Raw genomic sequence first — 25,355 nt, 5'->3', positions numbered from 1 at the left:
AATTCATTATTTATATTACTTATATTATTAATTATTAGGGTTTAAATAGGGAAACGGAGGGGGATTAGGGGTACAGGGATTAGGATATATTGTTTATTATTTATATTACTTATATTATTAATTATTAGGGTTTAAATAGGGAATGGAGGGGGATTAGGGGTACTGGGATTAGGATATATTATTTATTATTTATATTACTTATATTATTAATTATTAGGGTTTAAATAGGGAATGGAGGGGGATTAGGGGTACTGGGATTAGGATATATTATTTATTATTTATATTACTTATATTATTAATTATTAGGGTTTAAATAGGGAATGGAGGGGGATTAGGGGTACTGGGATTAGGATATATTATTTATTATTTATATTACTTATATTATTAATTATTAGGGTTTAAATAGGGAATGGAGGGGGATTAGGGGTACTGGGATTAGGATATATTATTTATTATTTATATTACTTATATTATTAATTATTAGGGTTTAAATAGGGAATTGGAGGGGGATTAGGGGTACAGGGATTAGGATATATTGTTTATTATTTATATTACTTATATTATTAATTATTAGGGTTTAAATAGGGAAACGGAGGGGGATTAGGGGTACGGGGATTAGGATATATTGTTAAATTCATTATTTATATTACTTATATTATTAATTATTAGGGTTTAAATAGGGAAACGGAGGGGGATTAGGGGTACAGGGATTAGGATATATTGTTTATTATTTATATTACTTATATTATTAATTATTAGGGTTTAAATAGGGAATGGAGGGGGATTAGGGGTACTGGGATTAGGATATATTATTTATTATTTATATTACTTATATTATTAATTATTAGGGTTTAAATAGGGAATGGAGGGGGATTAGGGGTACTGGGATTAGGATATATTATTTATTATTTATATTACTTATATTATTAATTATTAGGGTTTAAATAGGGAATGGAGGGGGATTAGGGGTACTGGGATTAGGATATATTATTTATTATTTATATTACTTATATTATTAATTATTAGGGTTTAAATAGGGAATGGAGGGGGATTAGGGGTACTGGGATTAGGATATATTATTTATTATTTATATTACTTATATTATTAATTATTAGGGTTTAAATAGGGAATTGGAGGGGGATTAGGGGTACAGGATTATATATTATTTTATTATTTATATTAGTTATATTATTTATTAGGATTTTAATAGCGAAATAGAGGGGGATTAGGGGTATGGGATTATGATACATTATTTTATTCATTGTTTATATTACTTATATTGTTCATTTTTAGTATTTACATAGGGAAATGGAGGGGGATTAGGGATATATGGATTATGATATTTTATTTTATTCATTGTTTATATTACTTATATTATTAATTATTAGGATTTAAATAGGGCATGGAGAGGGATTAGGGGTATGGGGATTATGATTGAATTTTGAAGTCCAGCCCTGTGGTTTTTAAACTTTTTATTTGAACCCCACCACCCTGAGGTCCGTCATTAGGTCTTGCTCCCCTTAGCATATAATAAACTCAGCATTCCCCAAAGACCCTACCCTGCATATGTATACAGTAGATATGAGTAGGTGCTGCCATACTGATTGCTTTAGCGCATGACAAGGGTCAGGGTTATGGGAGAATTGGTAAATGGGAGGAGATAAGAAGTATCATGGGAGCAATAAATAGAACACTGACACTGCCTATGTCATGTTAAAGGGGTTGTATAGACTGCAGTTCTGAGACCGTTTGCAATTGGTCTTCATTTTTAATTATTTGCAGTTTTTGAATTACTTAGCGTTTTCTTTCAGCAGCTCTCCAGTTTGTCATTTCAGCAGCTATCTGGTTGCTAGGGTCCAGTTTAACTTAGCAACCAGTAGTTTGAAAGAGAGACAGGAATATGAATAGAGGAGGGCCTCCTATTATTATAATTATAGCAACAACAAGAACATGCAACATGGCAGCTCCCATGCATGCAAACTGCACCCCCTGTTTCGTTTAATCACTATTGGCCGAGTTCAACTGCTGTGATTTAGAAAGCCTCCCTTGAACTCTAACTCCCTGTATTGTTTTGTATACACAAGAGCCTTTCTTCCATCTCAAAAATAGCTGTCACAGTAAAAATAATACAAACATGGCTCTGTTTATAATGCCCCCCCATGACTGACAGAGCCCCTGCGCGAGATGGGTTCACACTGATTTAACCTGTTGCAGGGCAGAGAGTACAAAAAATGTACTGGGTTTCCCCTGGGGCGAGCGCAATACATAAATATATCTTTTTGAGGCATGTTTGTACTACGGCCATTATGAGCAGAATAATAAATCAGCCTTCTTCTCTCATGTATTATTCTTTGGGAAGGGGTAGAAAACATTCAGCCCTTGAAGTTTGGGCAGCGGGATGAGTAGAATGTCCCAGGTCAGGGGTGAGAGACTTGCAGAGAGAGTATTTACCTCCAGTCTATTTCTTGCCCCCAGGGGGGATCTCGCTTTAGTCTTTTGCCCTGATGTTCATTTCTCAGACTTTAAAGTAGCACAGAATAAAGACAGGAGAAGGGTGAAGGGCGACTTGCCCCCAACCAGAGGCCCAGGCAACGTTACTCTGTTTATTTGGTTTGCATTTGGGATTATTAAAGTGCCATTAAACCTTCATTTTTCTTTAGTCTCCTTTAGTATTTGTCTAAAGAAAATATTAAGGTTTTGTTGGGGTCCACCTTGATTTCTTCAGCTCTAGGCTTTTTTCACTTGTTCTTTAAAAAAGGCATTATACTTTTTATTTTGCCTTTTTCACTGTCACATGTAAATGATCATACATGAATGTAATGTTGTTGGAAGGGTTACTGCCTGCTCTGCTTTTATTTAACCTACAGCATAGGGGGTTGGTAGCACTAGATAGGTACCTAATATATAGGGGCAGAGACAGGGGAAAGTGCTGGAAGGGTTACTGCCTGCTCTGCTCTCATTTCCCTACAGAAATAGGGGTTGGTAGCACTAGATAGGTACCTAATATATAGGGGCAGAGACAGGGGAAAGTGTTGGAAGGGTTACTGCCTGCTCTGCTCTCATTTCCCTACAGAAATAGGGGTTGGTAGCACTAGGTAGGTACCTAATATATAGGGACAGAGACAGGGGAAAGTGTTGGAAGGGTTACTGCCTGCTCTGCTCTCATTTCCCTACAGAAATAGGGGTTGGTAGCACTAGATAGGTACCTAATATATAGGGACAGAGACAGGGGAAAGTGTTGGAAGGGTTACTGCCTGCTCTGCTCTCATTTCCCTACAGAAATAGGGGTTGGTAGCACTAGATAGGTACCTAATATATAGGGGCAGAGACAGGGGAAAGTGTTGGGGGGGTTACTGCCTGCCCTGCTCTCATTTCCCTACAGAAATAGGGGTTGGTAGCACTAGATAGGTACCTAATATATAGGGGCAGAGACAGGGGAAAGTGTTGGGGGGGTTACTGCCTGCCCTGCTCTCATTTCCCTACAGAAATAGGGGTTGGTAGCACTAGGTAGGTACCTAATATATAGGGACAGAGACAGAGGAAAGTGTTGGAAGGGTTACTGCCTGCTCTGCTCTCATTTCCCTACAGAAATAGGGGTTGGTAGCACTAGGTAGGTACCTAATATATAGGGACAGAGACAGGGGAAAGTGTTGGGGGGGTTACTGCCTGCCCTGCTCTCATTTCCCTACAGAAATAGGGGTTGGTAGCACTAGGTAGGTACCTAATATATATGGGCAGAGACAGGGGAAAGTGTTGGAAGGGTTACTGCCTGCCCTGCTCTCATTTCCCTACAGAAATAGGGGTTGGTAGCACTAGATAGGTACCTAATATATAGGGACAGAGACAGGGGAAAGTGTTGGAAGGGTTACTGCCTGCTCTGCTCTCATTTCCCTACAGAAATAGGGGTTGGTAGCACTAGGTAGGTACCTAATATATAGGGACAGAGACAGGGGAAAGCAAATTGAATCTTGGTGCTCACACCCTACAATAATAGGGCTTGTAAGCACAAAATATATGCCTAATGTGTGGGGACAAATTTAACAACAATCTGAGTGGGTCACATGAGTATTCCTGGAGAACACATTAGCAGGCCCAATGTCAATACATTAATGGTAAAGGGAAGCTCAGGAGTCCACAGCATATAACGACCGCAGTATGCTTTTAACCCTTTCAAACACAGCTGCACACCTTTCCTTTTGACAGCCACAGGGTTAAAATTAATATCCTTTATTTTTGTTTCCATTGCTTCAAGCCATCCTGCCAAAGATTAATGAAGCCGAATAGTTTCTTGAAAAGCATTTGTTCTGTAAGAAGCAGAAAGGAAAGATTTATGTGTTGCCTTTAGTTGTTTTTTGGAACAACCTTTTTCATGGTCATGTGTTTCTCTGCACATAGTTTTTACATTCACGGTCACAAATATCTCATTCTATTATCTGCCCACCTACAGAAATCTCACACCTTTGGCTCCCCAGCTGCTGCAGAACTTCTGCCCCCAGGTTCCTGTCAAGGCTTAGTGCTTAGAAGCCTATATGAACAGTGGGCTGAGTTTAGAAGGTTAGAAGAATAGAGCTAAAATACTGTCCCCCCTGGTTCTCATCACTAGAATAATCTGTGAACATAATCTCCTATCACTGTAACATTAAATTTATAGGTAAGGGTTGGTCTAATTCTTCAGATTAGCTAGAATCTCAGCCATAAAGCAGGGCAGGACTGCTGCTTACAATGGGGATCAGATAGGATCTGTGCCACTGTGACAGAATGCTCTGTTATACAGATAGCTAGAATCTCAGCCATAAAGCAGGGCAGGACTGCTGCTTACAATGGGATATCAGATAGGATCTGTGCCACTGTGACAGAATGCTCTGTTATACAGATAGCTAGAATCTCAGCCATAAAGCAGGGCAGGACTGCTGCTTACAATGGGGATCAGATAGGATCTGTGCCACTGTGACAGAATGCTCTGTTATACAGATAGCTAGAATCTCAGCCATAAAGCAGGACAGGACTGCTGCTTACAATGGGTATCAGATAGGATCTGTGCCACTGTGACAGAATGCTCTGTTATACGGATAGCTAGAATCTCAGCCATAAAGCAGGGCAGGACTGCTGCTTACAATGGGTATCAGATAGGATCTGTGCCACTGTGACAGAATGCTCTGTTATACAGATAGCTAGAATCTCAGCCATAAAGCAGGGCAGGACTGCTGCTTACAATGGGGATCAGATAGGATCTGTGCCACTGTGACAGAATGCTCTGTTATACAGATAACTAGAATCTCAGCCATAAAGCAGGGCAGGACTGCTGCTTACAATGGGTATCAGATAGGATCTGTGCCACTGTGACATCTGTTAATGCATAAATGTAGTTATGGGGTTGTGTAGTAAATGGTGCAAAATTTTGCTTCAGGTGAAATCACTGAAGCTTACTAATAAGGAGAGGGGTTCTGTTTGGGTTTCTGTGTACTTGAAATGCCAGGGCCTATTTTAAATCTCAGTCTGGAGCTGCTGGTTGCTAGGGATATTACAAACCAAGTAGCAGCTTAACTGGAGAACCATGGAGCATAATGACTTTTATAACTCGAAAAAGCACATAATGAAGGGAGACTGAATATTGACTTAGACTTGCAGTGTCTACATAGATATATTAGTGCCCTGAAAGCCAAGAGTAATTAGGATTTCCAGTGTATTCTTGTAAAAATAAACACATTAACCAGATTTTCAGATAACGTGTTGCTTTTTATACAAAAGGGCTTAGTCACATTTATGGGGATTTACAGGAATCCTGACGACTTGTCTATTCAGCAATTTCATTTGTTCGGAATTAGAGAAAGGCTGCAGTACGGTATTCACCTAACTCAGCACTTGTGGAAATACTGTTTATTTATATATTTATACATTGTCCAATCCCATGAGCTCATACTTCGTTCATACATATCTAAATTGGGAATGTAACCCATAGTAGGCTCATCCCTCTGTCCCTTACAGCTGCCCTTCAGATATTAGTTTTCTTATATAAATATTTACCATCAGCCCTGAATTTCCAAGGGCAATCCATGGGAACAAGGAGCAGAGGGGACACGGTTTACCTGAAAATAGCTGGGATATGGGGGCAAAATGGGATGGAGCTTAGCTGAGATGGCATGTAGTTACAAAGAAAATAGTTTTTGGCAGAATTTGGAGCAACATAGACCTTTGGGGCAAGATGGCAGCATTGCTTGATCTGGGTACCCCTGGAACTATAGCAGAGTGACTGTAACCCCAATGTTTCTATATATCTGTAACCTTGTTATGAGCTAAGGGGGCCCAGCCTGAGGGCCAGTTAGGGGGAGATTTGGGGTGAGTGCTTATTTGTGCCCTGGGTACCCCTGGAACTATAGCAGGGTGACAGTTACCCCAATGTTTCTATATATCTGTAACCTTGTTATGAGCTAAGGGGGCCCAGCCTGAAGGCCAGTTAGGGGGAGATTTGGGGTGAGTGCTTATTTGTGCCCTGGGTACCCCTGGAACTATAGCAGGGTGACTGTTACCCCAATGTTTCTATATATCTGTAACCTTGTTATGAGCTAAGGGGGCCCAGCCTGAAGGCCAGTTAGGGGGAGATTTGGGGTGAGTGCTTATTTGTGCCCTGGGTACCCCTGGAACTATAGCAGGGTGACTGTTACCCCAATGTTTCTATATATCTGTAACCTTGTTATGAGCTAAGGGGGCCCAGCCTGAAGGCCAGTTAGGGGGAGATTTGGGGTGAGTGCTTATTTGTGCCCTGGTACCCCTGGAACTATAGCGGGGTGACTGTTACCCCAATGTTTCTATATATCTGTAACCTTGTTATGAGCTAAGGGGGCCCAGCCTGAAGGCCAGTTAGGGGGAGATTTGGGGTGAGTGCTTATTTGTGCCCTGGGTACCCCTGGAACTATAGCAGGGTGACTGTTACCCCAATGTTTCTATATATCTGTAACCTTGTTATGAGCTAAGGGAGCCCAGCCTGAAAGTCAGATAGGGTTAGACTGGGGGTTTGTGTTTATGGGTGCCCTGGGTACCACTGGAAATATAGCAGGGTGACATACTAATGGGTATGACCAATTGCTGGTGTTAAAGGGTGGACCAGATTTTCAACCAGTGGTCCAGTATTTATTGCTAACTAGAGCTGGCCATACAAATATAAATACTTACTCCAGACAAATTATTGCCCTATGTATGGGCAAAAACAATGGTCCACCACACCTTAATCCTGTTGAGATTTAGGCACAATCCTGTTATCTAGTTGTTGGCCCACCATATGGGTACCAGAAAATATAGATGCATAAGCCTATATAATCAAACCAGCCCAGCAATGATGCACGGCCTCCAGTCTTCCAGATGTTGTAGGACTTGGTGGGAACTAAAGTTCGAAATCATTTTAGCTTAGGCTGGAAAAAAATCTCAGATACGTCTCAATTGTTTATTTCAGTAGCAGAATAATCTTCAGTTTGCTTTAATATTAAATGAATACATGAAGCCTTGATTTAGTGCACCAGTTCTTATTCATTCACAGTTGTGCTGTGAACACTCTATAAAACTTTCCCACTTGTATACACATTCCCAGAGAAAGTGTGGGCTATCCTTGCACTTGCTGCAGCGCCTGAATAAACAGGTTTGGTAAGGATAATAAAACACAGGTTGGTAGACTGTTAGGAATGCGCATCCTGGGCAAAATCCCACCAGAGAAAAGGGTTTTCACCTTTACCATACACCCCATTATAGACTGGTCATAAACCTATAAAGAGTCACAAGATGTTCTGCATGAACCTTGCCATTCTGATAGGGTAGGGCATTTACCCCATGTCCTGGGATTAAAAGACCTACACAATTAGTATCACACTGAGACAATAGGTGGGGTGGGTGTGGATGGATCCTCTTGCTGCTGACACACACAAACAGGAAACCCAAGGTTTGGTTTTTGCAGAATAAATTACCAGTCTGTTCATGGGAAACTTTCACATTGCCAGGTTCACTCAAGATGGAACGACTTATGAATCCAGGAAAGGTGGTGTTTGTGGCTTTGCACAATATCTACCATGGCTTTATATGGTTCTTCCTTGTTGGAGGAAAGATGAGACATCCCATGGCACAATCATATCTGAATGTTAGGTTATATGGAGGTTCCAGGTACAGAGGGATTTAATGACTGAATTTAAACTGGGGCAATGAGTATGGAAGGGTATGGCAGAACAGGAGACAGGAGTAGACCAAACTGAATGGAGGTCCATTCATGGTGGTGGACAGAAGAAGGAATAAGGTGGAGAAGTAAGAGGGCCATTCTGGGGAAACTGGGGCTACACAGACTAATAGATGAGAAGGTCAGAACTGTAAAAGGATGATATACTATGGCAGAAGGATTTGGCAACTGTGTTTGCTCATAGCCTGTACAGAGAAATACCATAAAACTATGGCAGCATAGGGATTCCCCTGTACTAAGCACAATTCAGCAGGAACAGCCCCCTAAATTTGCTCATAGCCTGTACAGAAAGATACCATAAAACTATGGCAGCATAGGGATCCCCCTGTACTAAGCACAATTCAGCAGGAACAGCCTCCTAAGTTTGCTCATAGCCTGTACAGAGAGATACCATAAAACTATGGCAGCATAGGGATTCCCCTGTACTTAGCACAATTCAGCAGGAACAGCCCCCTAAGTTTGCTCATAGCCTGTACAGAGAGATACCATAAAACTATGGCAGCATAGGGATTCTCCTGTACTAAGCACAATTCAGCAGGAACAGCCCCTAAGTTTGCTCATAGCCTGTACAGAGAGATACCATAAAACTATGGCAGCATAGAGATTCCCCTGTACTAAGCACAATTCAGCAGGAACAGCCCCTAAGTTTGCCCATAGCCTGTACAGAGAGATACCATAAAACTATGGCAGCATAGGGATTCCCCTGTACTAAGCACAATTCAGCAGGAACAGCCCCCTAAGTTTGCTCATAGCCTGTACAGAGAGATACCATAAAACTATGGCAGCATAGGGATTCCCCTGTACTAAGCACAATTCAGCAGGAACAGCCCCCTAAGTTTGCTCATAGCCTGTACAGAGAGATACCATAAAACTATGGCAGCATAGGGATTCCCCTGTACTAAGCACAATTCAGCAGGAACAGCCCCCTAAGTTTGCTCATAGCCTGTACAGAGAGATACCATAAAACTATGGCAGCATAGGGATTCCCCTGTACTAAGCACAATTCAGCTCATCATAGCTTGTAAAGAGTGATACCATAAGACTACACCAGGATATATAGTCCCCTGTATTCACACATTTCAGCAGGAACAGCCTAATTTTGCAGTTGTCTGTACAGACACATTATAGTGCATGCACTAAGGGCTCTGGTACACGGGGAGATTAGTCGCCCGCGGCAAAACTCCCTGCTCGCGGGCGACTAATCTCCCCGTGTACCAGAGCCCTTAGTTGTGAAGGGGACTTTCAGCAGCCTTTTGAGGATCAGATGTAGAGCACTTTTATGGGACCAGCAAAGTTTCATTTAATTGTATTGTAATAATAAAAAAAAAACACAAAAACATTAAAAGTTGATTTATTGTTCTACTACTCAAGATTTTTAAGTCAGTTGATGTGTCAGCCAAAATCCATTCCTCAGAGACAATGGGCCCTGTACTGTGAGTGATAGGAGGTTTAGCCAGCACAGCGCCACATATGGAAAGGGCGGAGCCACTGAATTCCGCTCACGCATTTATTGCAATAATTATACCTCTTGAAATAGAATAAAAATGAGCGAATGGCAGGAAAATGATTACAAGCAAATCCTTTAATGTGGAAATTATAAAGTGCTTTAGTAGTTCCTGAGGGGCTGAACCCGTGCAGAGACCCCCGCTTTGCCTTTATGGCTGCGGTTCAGAATATGTGTTAGAATTTATTGTTTCTCACATTGGGCCTGATGAAGATTTACACAGCATTTTCACCATGTCTGCGCAGTGATAAATGGCTCGGCCAATTCATACATTTGCCAATAAATTACTGCCCCGGCCCGGTGTCAGCGCCGATGTTCTCCTATTGCCTGATATGCTTTGCTTAGATTTATTGGTAGTTGTGGGTTTAACCGTCGGGTCACTGGATATAGGAGGGATATTAAAAGAGCAATGATTTATATTTATTTACATATAACATAATGGATAACGACACGCCCTGACAACCTTTCCTGTGATTGGCTGGATATGTTGTATATTCACATTTGAGGGGAGGAAATTCTAACTTTTTGTATCACGAAAGAAATTGTATTCTAAGCAACCTCCCAATTTACATTTCTTAAAAATGTTTACTGATTTTAAAGTTAAATGTAATTCTAAAGGCAGTATCAGTCTCATTCTTTATAGTTTATTCTTTACAGCTTGCGACTCCTGAAGTAATGTAGAGTCAGCCTATGGAATAGGTGAAGTCTAAGCCAGTGGTTTCTGAGCATGGAAAATAAGGTGGGTTGGGGACTTCTCTTGGCAAGAGTGGGAAGTTACCCAGGGGAAAGTGTTGGAAGGGTTACTGCCTGCTCTGCTCTCATTTCCCTACAGAAATAGGGGTTGGTAGCACTAGATAGGTACCTAATATATAGGGACAGAGACAGGGGAAAGTGTTGGAAGGGTTACTGCCTGCTCTGCTCTCATTTCCCTACAGAAATAGGGGTTGGTAGCACTAGAAAGTTACCTAATATATAGGGGCAGAGACAGGGGAAAGTGTTGGAAGGGTTACTGCCTGCTCTGCTCTCATTTCCCTACAGAAATAGGGGTTGGTAGCACTAGATAGGTACCTAATATATAGGGACAGAGACAGGGGAAAGTGTTGGAAGGGTTACTGCCTGCTCTGCTCTCATTTCCCTACAGAAATAGGGGTTGGTAGCACTAGATAGGTACCTAATATATAGGGACAGAGACAGGGGAAAGTGTTGGAAGGGTTACTGCCTGCTCTGCTCTCATTTCCCTACAGAAATAGGGGTTGGTAGCACTAGGTAGGTACCTAATATATAGGGACAGAGACAGGGGAAAGTGTTGGAAGGGTTACTGCCTGCTCTGCTCTCATTTCCCTACAGAAATAGGGGTTGGTAGCACTAGAAAGTTACCTAATATATAGGGGCAGAGACAGGGGAAAGTGTTGGAAGGGTTACTGCCTGCTCTGCTCTCATTTCCCTACAGAAATAGGGGTTGGTAGCACTAGATAGGTACCTAATATATAGGGGCAGAGACAGGGGAAAGTGTGGGAAGGGTTACTGTCTGCTCTGCTCTCATTTCCCTACAGAAATAGGGGTTGGTAGCACTAGGTAGGTACCTAATATATAGGGGCAGAGACAGGGGAAAGTGTTGGAAGGGTTACTGTCTGCTCTGCTCTCATTTCCCTACAGAAATAGGGGTTGGTAGCACTAGATAGGTACCTAATATATAGGGGCAGAGACAGGGGAAAGTGTTGGAAGGGTTACTGTCTGCTCTGCTCTCATTTCCCTACAGAAATAGGGGTTGGTAGCACTAGGTAGGTACCTAATATATAGGGATACAGACAGGGGAAAGTGTTGGAAGGATTACTGCCTGCTCTGCTCTCATTTCCCTACAGAAATAGGGGTTGGTAGCACTAGATAGGTACCTAATATATAGGGACAGAGACAGGGGAAAGTGTTGGAAGGGTTACTGCCTGCTCTGCTCTCATTCCCCTACAGAAATAGGGGTTGGTAGCACTAGGTAGGTACCTAATATATAGGGGCAGAGACAGGGGAAAGTGTTGGAAGGGTTACTGCCTGCCCTGCTCTCATTTCCCTACAGAAATAGGGGTTGGTAGCACTAGATAGGTACCTAATATATAGGGGCAGAGACAGGGGAAAGTGTTGGAAGGGTTACTGCCTGCTCTGCTCTCATTTCCCTACAGAAATAGGGGTTGGTAGCACTAGATAGGTACCTAATATATAGGGACAGAGACAGGGGAAAGTGTTGGAAGGGTTACTGCCTGCTCTGCTCTCATTTCCCTACAGAAATAGGGGTTGGTAGCACTAGATAGGTACCTAATATATAGGGATAGAGACAGGGGAAAGTGTTGGAAGGGTTACTGCCTGCTCTGCTCTCATTTCCCTACAGAAATAGGGGTTGGTAGCACTAGATAGGTACCTAATATATAGGGGCAGAGACAGGGGAAAGTGTTGGAAGGGTTACTGCCTGCTCTTGCCATCAAGCTATTTATATTCTATAATCTACAGCAGTGGGAATGTGCAAAAAAAGTACATACCAGTATAATGAGAGGGTTAAAGATAAGCAGGTAGGTAAGCAGTTGGAACTGCTCATCTGTGGCTACTAAAGCTCCTACCCACAAACAAAGGACAGAGATAAAGGAAATGCTTTAGACAAATCAATAGAAAATTCTCATTGCCTGAATCTACCTGACTATTTGCTTTCCTAACCTTCATGGCATTAGTCTCAAGGGAATAATAGGGTTCTTTACTAATGTGCCAGAGATGATCCTGTGAGCAAACATAACAAGTACTGCTCCCATCATCTGCCTTTGATGTGAATACAGAGTTAAGTGTTTGCTGTCACATGTGGATAAGGCCATAAGCAGCCTGAGATCAGTAACAGAAGAGAGAGAGGATCTGGGGCAAAGAAGTGTATATGTCTGACTCCAGAGGAAGAGAGTTTCAGAAGTGGGGTCCGACTGGAAATTGTAGGGCCATACCATAGTTTTATGGTATCTATATGTAAAGCAAACTTAGGGGCTGTTCCTGCTGAATTCTGCTTATTACAGGGGAATCCCTATGCTGCCATAGTTTTATACTATTGCTCTGTACAAGCTATGAGCAAACTTAGGGGGCTGTTCCTGCTGAATTGTGCTTAGTACAGGGGAATACCTATGCTGCCATAGTTTTATAATATCTTTCTGTATAGGCTACGAGCAAACTTACGGGGCTGTTCCTGCTGAATTGTGCTTAGTACAGGGGAATCCCTATGCTGTCATAGTTTTATAATATCTTTCTGTATAGGCTACGAGCAAACTTACGGGGCTGTTCCTGCTGAATTGTGCTTAGTACAGGGGAATCCCTATGCTGCCATAGTTTTATGGTATCTCTCTGTACAGGCTATGAGCAAACTTAGGGGGCTGTTCCTGCTGTGTTGTGCTTAGTACAGGGGAATCCCTATGCTGCCATAGTTTTATAATATCTTTCTGTATAGGCTACGAGCAAACTTACGGGGCTGTTCCTGCTGAATTGTGCTTAGTACAGGGGAATCCCTATGCTGCCATAGTTTTATGGTATCTCTCTGTACAGGCTATGAGCAAACTTAGGGGGCTGTTCCTGCCGAATTGTGCTTAGTACAGGGGAATCCCTATGCTGCCATAGTTTTATGGTATCTCTCTGTACAGGCTATGAGCAAACTTAGGGGGCTGTTCCTGCCGAATTGTGCTTAGTACAGGGGAATCCCTATGCTGCCATAGTTTTATGGTATCTCTCTGTACAGGCTATGAGCAAACTTAGGGGGCTGTTCCTGGTGAATTGTGCTTAGTACAGGGGAATCCCTATGCTGCCATAGTTTTATGGTGTCTCTCTGTACAGGCTATGAGCAAACTTAGGGGGCTGTTCCTGCTGAATTGTGCTTAGTACAGGGGAATCCCTATGCTGCCATAGTTTTATTTGGTATTACTCTGTAAAGGCGAAATACAAATATAGGATGCAATCCTACAGAGTTGTAGAATGTTTCTGTTAGACAAATATACATAATAACCAATATGGTGGCATTTTTCTGGGTTTTTTTCTGCTTTCAAATAAATGTCATTCAGTGCATCCCTGACAGAGAAGCCTGCTGGAGAGAACAAGAGGCAGTTTTGACTTGTTATAATTAGAGCCATAATATACATGCAATTAGTCCTGCTTGGCAGCCTTGGAAGGGAGAATGAGGAAGGCAAGGCTTGCACCCTGTGGGAGAAAGAGATTCTTCCTGCGCTGACCTGTGTACTGCTAATTGCTTTATACATTGCCTAATTGCTGGTTGGCAGATAGGAATGAGGTATGTGCGGCACGGTAATAACGTCACACTAACAAGCCTGACATTTGGGAGCAGTCACATGTCATACAAAAGAACATTAGGAGCTACGGCATGGAATCTTGTTATCAAAACATCTCCGGGCATCTAAGGGCAATGCCCCACATTGATCCCAGCATTATATTAACCAGTTATGCAATTGAGCAACAAGTGAGCTCCTGTGTGCAAACTTTCATTTGGTGTTCCCAGCAAGGATCATTTCACCACTGGAGGTCACTGTTTCCTTAGTGTCTGTGGATGGGTATGCCTCATAAGAGTACTAATACAAATAAACATTAATATGGATAGATAGATGATAGATAGATAGATAGATAGATAGATAGATAGATAGATAGATAGATGATAGATAGATAGATAGATAGATAGATAGATAGATGATAGATAGATAGATAGATAGATAGATAGATAGATAGGTAGATGATAGATAGATAGATAGATAGATAGATAGATGATAGATAGATAGATAGATAGATAGATAGATAGATAGATAGATAGATGATAGATAGATAGATAGATAGATAGATAGATGATAGATAGATAGATAGATAGATAGATAGGTAGATAGATAGATAGATAGATAGATGATAGATGATAGATAGATAGATAGATAGATGATAGATAGATATAGATAGATAGATAGATAGATAGATAGATAGATAGATAGATGATAGGTGATAGATAGATAGATAGATAGATAGATAGATAGATAGATAGATGATAGATAGATGATAGATAGATAGATAGATGATAGATAGATGATAGATAGATAGATAGATAGATAGATAGATAGATAGATAGATAGATGGATAGATAGATAGGTAGATGAGAGATAGATAGATGATAGATAGATAGATAGATAGATAGATGATAGATAGATAGATAGATGATAGATAGGTAGATAGATGATAGATAGATAGATAGATGATAGATAGGTAGATAGATGATAGATAGATGATAGATAGATAGATAGATAGATAGATGGATAGATGGATGGATAGATAGATAGATAGATGATAGATAGATAGATAGATAGATGATAGAATTTTAGACGTGCATACAATGCAATTATACTTCATATTGGCCGACTACAAATCTTCTTATTACCTCCCATTGCTACACTCTTATATTTCCCTAAAAAGAAGTCAGAAGGGGACTTGCCAAGCAGTCAGAGGGCATGGTGACATCTGTCACCTTTTGTAAGCACAATTCAGCAGGAACAGTCTGCTCATTGCCAGTACACGGGGGTACGAGAATAGTTCTGCCTGAACTAAGCACAATTCTGGGGTAACAACTGCCCTAATTATAGCCTACACTTTAATATAATAACTTAATTATGACAGTATAGGTATGCGCAGTTTAGCAGGAACAGTCTGATTTGTTCTGGTAAAATACTTTCCCTAGGTGCCTGATGCTTTGTACGATCCAACCTGGTTTATTGGGTTGTGAATTCTGGGCTAATGGTCTGATGGGTCTCACAATGAATATAGCTGCTTGTGATAGTGTTGCAAGTAGCAAACCACAATTTTCCTTCTAGAATAAAAGCAGCTTTTGCTTAGTGGTGTGATTGGTACTCCAATCTTTTCACTGCCAGTCTAAGGGTAATGGTACACAAGGCTTTTACCAGTGCCTGCCGGCCATTGCCTCTGTATGTATAAGGGGGTCAGTTTTGGGTGCTTTAGCACCAAGTTATAGGGCTACCCAGAATTAAAGGTGCCCTCTGCACCATTACCCTATAAAGAAGCAATACCTTTTTCTGGGCCCAGCCCTTTAAAATACCAAATGACAAAGTGTAGTAAGATCTGGGTAAAGCATGGCAATGTTGTATATAGTGGGAGGTCACAGGGCTTATATAACTATACAGTGCTGAGCTTATTTTGACGTCAGAGATAAAGTCGCAATTGTTTCCAGACGTTTAGAACGTTAGAATGTCATGTAGCGTGTCATGTTGTATTTTTGCTCAGCAGATCAGGAAAGAAAACACAGGTGGACTTACATTTTTAGTTTTAGAAACAAAATCACAACTTGTCATTTACCATTCAATGAACCCACAAATCATCTTTTAGGTAATTTCGTTGCTACTGGTTACTGGGGCTATTAATCGCTCACGCTAGAGAGCTCTGCCCAATCCACTTGTTCTTATTGATTGCAGTGATTAAAGCAATGTGCATAGTGATCACTGCTTGGAATGGGGCTGATCACACTGGACTAAGCTAAGAAACTTTCATTGCAACATAGTCCGATGTGAGGATGAACAGCACAGTATTGTATTTGTTTATGTCAATCTGCTGATTATAATGATATCAAGATTATAATCTCAGCGCCGAGTAGCAGTGAGTAGAAGTAGATTCTCCTTGTAGAGTGTAAGCTCTTTTGGGCAGGACTCTCTTCACCTTCTGTATTGGTTATTGATTGCTTTATATGTTACTCTGTATGTCCAATGTATGAATCCCACTTATTGGACAGCGCTGCGGGGTATGTTGGCGCTTTATAAATAAATGTTAATAATAGTAATAATAATAATCCACTACTGTATTTTGTAGTGAGTTACAGTAAGTGTTTTGCATAGACTCACGTACTTTTTTTCTGTGTGCATAACCCCATTTCTGTCTCTGCAGGATCTGCAGTATTTAGTTGTTTTAGGACCCAGGGAAGCAGACTTTGCATGGCCCATTTCTAGCCTATTCAACCTATAGACTGTTGTTGAAGTATAACAGTTTAAGGGACAAAGGTTGATAAGGCTACTACTGAGGCAATTACACTGGCAGAAAGAGGTAGCGGCACAGAGCACAACTATACAGAAGTGCAAGGAGCACATATTTGTCACAAGTACCTTTAGGGCAGGGGTGCCCAGACTTTTTTCCCTGTCGATCTACTTTTGACTCCTCCCTTCATACGTACGTGACGCAGTGTACGTACGCATATCCAATAAACGCGCCGCACTTACACGTTCACGACGCACTTCTGCATCCCAAGGCTTAAATGTGGTCCACCAGAAATCCACGGGGGATCGACTGGTGGACCGCGATCGGCGTCTTGGCCACTCCTGCTTTAGGGCATATAAGTGCCCGTATGCTTGAAAAATCTTCTAATTGTGCCTGCACCCAAGATCATTGAATCCGCTTGAGTGCATAGAGTAGGGGCGGGCCAAGCCGACCGGGCGCCCTAGGCAACCCGGTCGGCCAACTCCGCCCAACTCCCCGCCCCCCCGAACGGCGCATGCGCGCCAAAGCACAGAAGGAGGTGTGATTAGATCGGTCATTGCCTCCGCCACTAATGACAAGCGGCGGAGGCAATGACAAAGTAGCACTAGGGGTAGGCAGGAGAGGTATCTGCCTGGCGCCCCTTAATCGTTGCGCCCTAGGCAGCTGCCTCTTCTACCTACCCCTAGTTCCGGCCCTGGCATAGAGGGAGCAGACCCCATGGTCACGGGGAGCCCAGATTGTGGGGTCTGCTTCCTCCATAGTTGTAAAGTCTTCCCTTCCCACTCGTAAGTAGTAGAGCAGCTGGGGAGTGACCAATGCCAGCAGGGGACGGGCAGGCAGTGGGCGGGTGAGGGCCGGGTATGGATCGCTGTGCACCAGATGCCTCTAAAGATATTTTTGCAGGGGGGCCCAGTGCACACTAGTTACGCCTCTTATCTTGCCCTGATCTTGCAATGTTGTCCTGCTGTCACCATCTTGTCCTATTTTAGCCATCTTGTCCTATTTTAGCCATCTTGCCCTGCTATTCACTTATCCCACAGTCTTTGACCCTGCAGCTCTCTGTGGGGCCCCCTTACTTGCACACCCAGGTTATAGGGTGATGTGTGTCTGCTGCAATGGCAAAATTAGCCACTGACTTTTTAATGTACAAAGGATTGTCTGCCTGGCCTGTCACAAGTCCCCAGTCACATTGAGATTGCAGGCAACCAGGTTGCATAAAAGACTTCTAATTGCACCATAACCAGTCATGTTTTCCCTTAATGTCAGCACCGTAGGTGCCCTTCATCAGCTTTCCTGAATCTGTAAATGCTGTTGTCATTTGGCTCAATGAAAGAGAACTTAGTATATTTACGAGAACCGTGAGCAAAGTGTACACACATCAGGCAGGATTCACATTAAAAGAAACCCTTGCAATAGGGGGACCAATAGACATGGAGTGATCAGGAGATCAGTGTTTTCAAAAGCCCATGTTGCTTAACTGCAATTCCCAGAAATGCATGCTTCAACCCTAGATAATATTTGTTTATGCACCAAACCCAAGATTTACATTAATCCCAGCACTTTATGCAAGATTTTAATTCATCCAAATCCTAAGGGACATATTTATCAAAGGGTGGACCGACAATTTGCCACAGTTTACCATGAATAGAGCTGGAGTTACCCTCTGGCAAACTGTAGCGATCTGCGGAGAACTGTTCACCCCTCAATAAATATGCCCATTAGCGTTTAGCCAAACTTATTCTGTGTGGCTTTAAACCATTGGACGTCTTTTGGTTTAATGATTGGGCTTCAAGGTCAATACGTAAATAAGGGTCAGGTTTCCATTCAGGTTTTGGTATTCAGTCAGATATTACAATTATGCATCCAGTGCATCCGTGATCATTTATAGGAATATGCTGGGAGTTGTCTTCTAACAATATTTCATGTTTTATGGAACAGTTTATGTCCCCTTTAGGGCTGTGGCACACGAGGGAGATTAGTCGATATGACATCCCACCAGCGAAAATGTAAATCGCGGCGGGATGGCATACGCAGCAACGAGATTGCCGAAGTTGCCTCTCGATTTCCGCAAATCACCGCACTGCGTATGCCATCCCACCGGCGATTTACATTTTCGCCGGTGGGATGTCATATCGAGGAGATTAGTCGCCCGCAACAACGGAGATTTGTCGCAGGCGACTAATCTCCCTCGTGTACCAAATGCTGATCATTTACTGATAATAGTCTCTATGTGTTTTAGCAGAGGCAATTCTCAGTATTGTCTATGGCAGGGGATTTTCGGGAGTTTAGTAGCCGTGAAAAAGTAACTGCTACTAGTAGCTCAGTGTGTCTTCACCCTAAGGGTGAAGATACACAGAGCTACTTGTCACGGCTACTAAATGCCAGAAAATCCCCTGCCATAGACAATACTGAGAATTGCCTCTGCTAAAACACACATAGAGACAGTTATCAGTAAATGATCAGCATTGTCTATTTTTGTAGTCACAAGTAGCTGCTACTAGTAGCTCCGTGTGTCTTCACCTTTAGACACAGACGGGCAAAGCAATGTGGCTAGGTAAGACCATTCACTGCTTCTGAACAGGGGACAAGAAGGGTGTAAATAGGAATGACATTATGTCAACTGGATATAACACCATTTTCACAGGCAAACCATCATTGTTATTAAAGAAAAAAAAAATAAAAATACGCCGACCCATTTATTTCAGAAAAAGCTATTTGTGTAAATCTCTACCCCCCCTCAAAAAAATTCAGGTTTCCCACAATAATTGTTTTCCACAACTTCTTGATTTGCAAATGGAGATGCAAACTCCTCTGACTGGAAACATACAAATAACGTGTTGACTTGCAGAGCGGCTTATGCATTTCGTTGCGTGTATTTTGAAGTTTTGCTTCTTTGCAGAGGCTTTGTGTGACCTGTCTGTTTAGGGCAGAGAGCTTAGTGAAGGCAGCCCTTCCTTCTGTCTCCTACACACCCTCCCCTCTCCCCACAGCAGTCTGTCTATACCCTCCCTCCTAAAGTTGGAGAGGGCAGTCACCACAACAGCACCTGAACAGGAGGATCACCCAAACCGTCTTCTCTTGTATTTTGCTCTCCTGCTTCCACTGATGAAACCCAAAAAACTTCCCTACTAAGTGAACCAAGACTGGAGAGTCCTGCAACCTCACAGCCCCATATTCCCCCTGCTCAATTGCGTGGAACAGCCCAAGCTGTGCAGGCTGAATTTCTATTCTGAGCTCTTTTTTCCCCTTCATTATTGACCTGACCAGCTGCAAAGAAACAGAAGTTGAACAGAGAAACGTGGAAATCTCATTTTTAGACAGTGGTAAGTCCCATCTAATCTTTTCCCATTAAAACTTTATAGGAGGGGGACTGATGAAGTACTTGCTTTAGATTTGTGTGTATTTATTTATTGTATTCTCAGAAAAGTTTGTATAGAGTATCACTTTACCCCAGCACATCTAATCTGTGCGGTTAAAAAGCAAAATCCCACTAAAATATAGCGATGAACAATCGAGAAACATAAAATTGTTTAAATGTCATTTAATTCTCCTAAATCTTTATGCAATGATCCTAAAAACACTTTCGTAATTGAAAGCATTTTTATATGGCATAGATTTCCTTTATTGCTGTCAAATATTGCATTTAATATCTGAAATAATTAGGACATTTTTCATATAGAATGGCAATTGTTTACAAAAAAAAATAGATTTTATATTGAGGGTTTTGCGACAATAATGATAATTTTGGGAATAGCTGACAGGGAGCAATTCTAATGCTCGTGGAAAGGCATCAGCGGACACATCTGCGGACTTCATTATAGTTTTATTTAGAAATATGATACGCTAAAATGTTTTACTGATTACACATATATTCATTCTATATAATATCAGGGATGTCTTAAAAAAAACAAAACATTTTAGCCCAGACCTGATGTACAAAGTTATTGTAAAGAAATAAATGTGATTTACTTTTAATTACTCACTCGCCACGACCATTGTATCCATTGTACATTTTTGCTCAGCCTCTAATGTTATTGCCACAGAAATAAATATATATTAAATATATCCATTACCTCCCTAATGCAGCTATAAATATCAGCAAGTGAAACTACGCAGCATTGGTAGATTAACGCACAGATCCGCTTTGCAATAAGTGGGCTAATCGTTCTATTAAAGTGCAATTAATATATATTATTCAATCATCTTTATGCCTGTCAGGCAGTATGGGATAAAGCTGTTGGTTCAATTTTAATCCGCAGCAGAGGTTTTTAATATTTTCGGAGTCAACGGAGGCAATAAAAATGTATTACCAGCTGCTCATAGGAGAAGATTTCTGAAAATGATTTACTGGCAATAAATATGCACACAGGTTCTGCAAGGGGCTTACAGACATTAATAAGGAAGTCATTTCTGTAATTCCTAAATAATTGCTCCGTTTCGTACTAAACCGACAAATTTGATAATAATTTCCCCACCCCCCGATTAAACTAAGTTCATAAAATGCACATTAAGCAACAAAGAGCTGCCCTTTCCGAGCTCCGCTTCCTAAATTCCTTCCATTTTAACACTGAAATATTGATCACTTATGGATATAAATTCAATTCTATGGTCGCACTTATGGCAATTAAATTGGAAACAGGGCTGCTATGGTGAAGAATTACACACAGGGTTCCCAAAGCATAGTATTATTTTTACTTTTATTGTATTTAATGTAAATATATTTTGTTTGAATATTTTACACAGTATGAGAGTAACATTTCAATATATTATATATATATATATATATATATATGGTGCTTCAGTTTTTGCCTCCTGATGAAAGTCCCAGTGGGGACTGAAACGTTGAGGCTTGCTATGTTTATTTTGCTCTTTTTTTCTTAATAAATATCATTTTATATACATTTGTATGAAACCCTGTGTGTGCTGGCATTACTCCTGCAATATATATATATATATATATATATATATATATAAATATATAGGACCATATGTAATTCAATATGACATTCTCCGGAGAGAGGAATCAAAATCTGATTTTTACTGAATGAATTTCTACTAAATGGCTACATTTTCATACTATGACTAGTATAAAAGCATCTTCTACAAATACACCGGCTGAGAAAGAAATAGAAATATAAAGATTTTGTCTTTGTAGTACAAAAAAATACTATTTAATCATGATACAATTATAACTATTATAAGATTTTAGTAAAAATGTTTTCATTAAATACATGTTCCTTTATAAATGTCAGTCTACTATAAAGTGTTATAGAATAAACATTTATTTAGATAAAATGACATTTAATGTTCCATTTAACATACTTTTTCAGCACACATTTACAATGGAACTGGTACAGATATGGATTATTAATTTGTAACCAATAAAAAACGCTTTATGTATTTAATATTGTCTCTTAAAGCTCCAATTAAACAAATATGTAGTGTGGATAATTAAGCACTTAATATGATGTACGCTTTAGTATTGTAATGATGTTTTAATGCTTGATTGTGAGATAAAGAGTTCATTGTTAAAAGAGGAAAATGCGGGATTTTCTTAAACAAACACTTTGATGCCTAAGCCAATGCAGGAAAAATCCTGTGGATTTAGTAAATAGTCGGCTGTTGACAGAAAGGTATCCTCAGTACAAACAAATATCCCCTCCTGGTCTTTTGGCTACAGTCAGACGTGAGAGGAAAACAATTGGTGGCCATTTAATTCACAGGAGAGGGACAATACGTCGTTTGATTTATTTATAGATCTTAACTCACCTAATGGTATTTAACCATCACACATTTTTAATCAGGCGGAGATAAGACTTCCAATTAGGTGACAAAAAAAATCCCTCAGTGACAGAGGAATGAAAATGACCTGCCGTATTATCCCCAAAAAGTGTTGACACTTTAAAAAAAAAAAAAAAAAATGCTACTTTGTTTGGGTGACGTGTTGTTGTTTTTTTTTTTAAATGCTGAAAGATGTGTGTCTTTCTCAAACATTCTAAATACTCATTTACTGTTGTACTTTATTTTGCTATGATTTTATAAATCTTGGCTATTTGTTGTAGTTTGTGTGCAGAAAAAAAAAACATTTACTGTTCCTGGAAAGGCGCAAAAGTTATATATGAATAGCGCTTTTCTCTGTCTGTATATGTCGCCTTTATCAACCACATTTCGGGAAAAGTGGTTATTTATGTAGATGACTATTCTAAAGCAAAATCTTAGTTGTTATATATATATATGGAATTTATTGGGAATTCAAAGGTATAGAATCTCACTTTTACAGCTCTCAAGCAAATTCTTTGGTGACATATTCGCTTGTAACTAGTAATGGAAAGTCAGTTTGATGCCTGGTTACTCAACGACGGTATAACATAAATAAGTCATATCAATTAGTGCTGGCTTCAATTAAATGAAATGACCAGACTGCTAAAAGAAAAGTCTCATTGTTGCTTTATCTGCAGAATTTTCTGTTTTGTTTTTTTTTCATACTGATTTCTGATTGGGGTGATATGTTAGGTATAATGCATAGAGCGCACAGGGTGTTTTCATCTTCAACATTTTATTGGTCATTATACTTAGCAAAATTGTCTGTCTTCCATGTGAGTTTTTAGGTATATTTTTATAAATACATTTATTGCTCTTTTTAAAGTTCAGTGTTATTTTTTTAGTTGGGTATTTAGATTATATATATTATTATTATTAACATTTATTTATAAAGCGCCAACATATCCCGCAGTGCTGTACAATAAGTGGGTTTCATACATTGGACATACAGAGTAACATATAAAGAAATCAATAACCGAGGTGAAGAGAGCCCTGCCCAAAAGAGCTTATATACATTTTTTATTTCTTTCCAAAAGGTTTTTACTCAAGCTATCGGAACAACTTTTTTTTTATTGTGCACCCTACATTCTGTTCAGTCCTTTATACAGCTGTGCAGAGAAATACTGATTCCCCTAATGAACAACACAATTGTTAATCCAGTTGTCAAAAATTAAAAATGCTTGTATGTATGTATATATATATATATATATATATATATATGTATATATATATATTTATAAAGGAAGCCTTCTTGACTGTACCAAAAAGCTGTTAAGGGGTACATGGAGTTTTAGTATAAAAACAGCTACAGTCTGAAAGTTGTCTGAGGCTGGATATGGGCTTTCTTACTGACTTGAATGTCCAGGAATTATTTTTGGTCCGTGAAATAATTTCATTTTTTGTTTCGGAAGGGTTTAAAAAAAATGTTCTGCCTGTCCATAGAGGGCCACGTGTCCACTCTCAGGCCCAGTGCTGGAAAGGCCTCAGCTGTTGCAGTCCTGTGTAAACGGAGAACTGTCTATCACAGCTCAGTTTGCCCAAAACAAGCTCTGTGTAAGGCATACCCTGGAGCAACTTATGGGAAGGAGAATTCTGACTGATAAACCAGCATAGTTCCCTCAGTGTCTGTCAGTTCTTTACATGCTAAATTGGTTGTAAATTTGGTTAAAGTAAAATGGCAGGGTTATATCAGCAAAAGAAAAGAAAGAATCACACTTAGAAAAGTACATATTGTTTTTTGACATAACACAGCTAACAAAGTGCACTTAGGCACCATGGCACAGTGTACATTTCCATGCAAGAAGATTTGATAATGTTTATTTAATTAAGCACAGTTGGGCATCTAAGTCAAATATCTACAGGGCAAATTATTAAATTCTGATGCTAATTGCATTGGTTTTAGAGCCGCCATGTAGTAATTATCTGAATGAATTACTAATCAGCCATATAGCATGACATTTATATTCTGTATACACAGTATATAGTGAAATTTATATTCTGTATACACAGTATATAGTGAAATTTATATTCTGTATACACAGTATATTGTGAAATTTATATTCTGTATACACAGTATATTGTGAGTGGGTCCCTAAGCTCAGGTTATATTGTGCCATTTATATTCTGTATATACAGTATTTTGTGAGTCAGTCCCTAAGCTCAGGTTATATTGTGCCATTTATATTCTGTATATACAGTATTTTGTGAGTCAGTCCCTAAACTCAGGTTATATTGTGCCATTTATATTCTGTATATACAGTATATTGTGAGTCAGTCCCTAAGCTCAGGTTATATTGTGCCATTTATATTCTGTATATACAGTATATTGTGAGTGGGTCCCTAAGCTCAGGTTATACTGTGACATTTATATTCTGTATATACAGTATATTGTGAGTGGGTCCCTAAGCTCAGGTTATATTGTGCCATTTATATTCTGTATATACAGTATTTTGTGAGTCAGTCCCTAAGCTCAGGTTATATTGTGCCATTTATATTCTGTATATACAGTATTTTGTGAGTCAGTCCCTAAGCTCAGGTTATATTGTGCCATTTATATTCTGTATATACAGTATATTGTGAGTGGGTCCCTAAGCTCAGGTTATACTGTGACATTTATATTCTGTATATACAGTATATTGTGAGTGGGTCCCTAAGCTCAGGTTATATTGTGCCATTTATATTCTGTATATACAGTATTTTGTGAGTCAGTCCCTAAGCTCAGGTTATATTGTGCCATTTATATTCTGTATATACAGTATATTGTGAGTGGGTCCCTAAGCTCAG

At 40.1% G+C, this 25,355-nt stretch overlaps 1 protein-coding gene across 2 annotated transcripts in view; it reads left to right on the top strand.

The window, feature by feature from the left end:
* The first annotated feature begins 19,728 nt into the window (after window positions 1-19,728).
* The window catches only part of eya2 (EYA transcriptional coactivator and phosphatase 2), a 111,205-nt gene continuing 105,578 nt past the window's right edge, over window positions 19,729-25,355 (top strand). The window contains exon 1 of one of the 2 annotated variants that reach the window (XM_012971491.3): window positions 19,729-20,074. The gene's annotated coding sequence lies outside the window, so the exon portion shown is untranslated. 2 annotated transcript variants of the gene reach the window in all.

This window comes from Xenopus tropicalis, chromosome 10 (assembly GCF_000004195.4).
Source record: "Xenopus tropicalis strain Nigerian chromosome 10, UCB_Xtro_10.0, whole genome shotgun sequence".
Classification (NCBI taxonomy): domain Eukaryota; kingdom Metazoa; phylum Chordata; class Amphibia; order Anura; family Pipidae; genus Xenopus; species Xenopus tropicalis.
The sequence above is the reverse complement of the archived record's forward strand: the minus strand, read 5'-3'. Positions and strand labels throughout refer to the sequence as shown.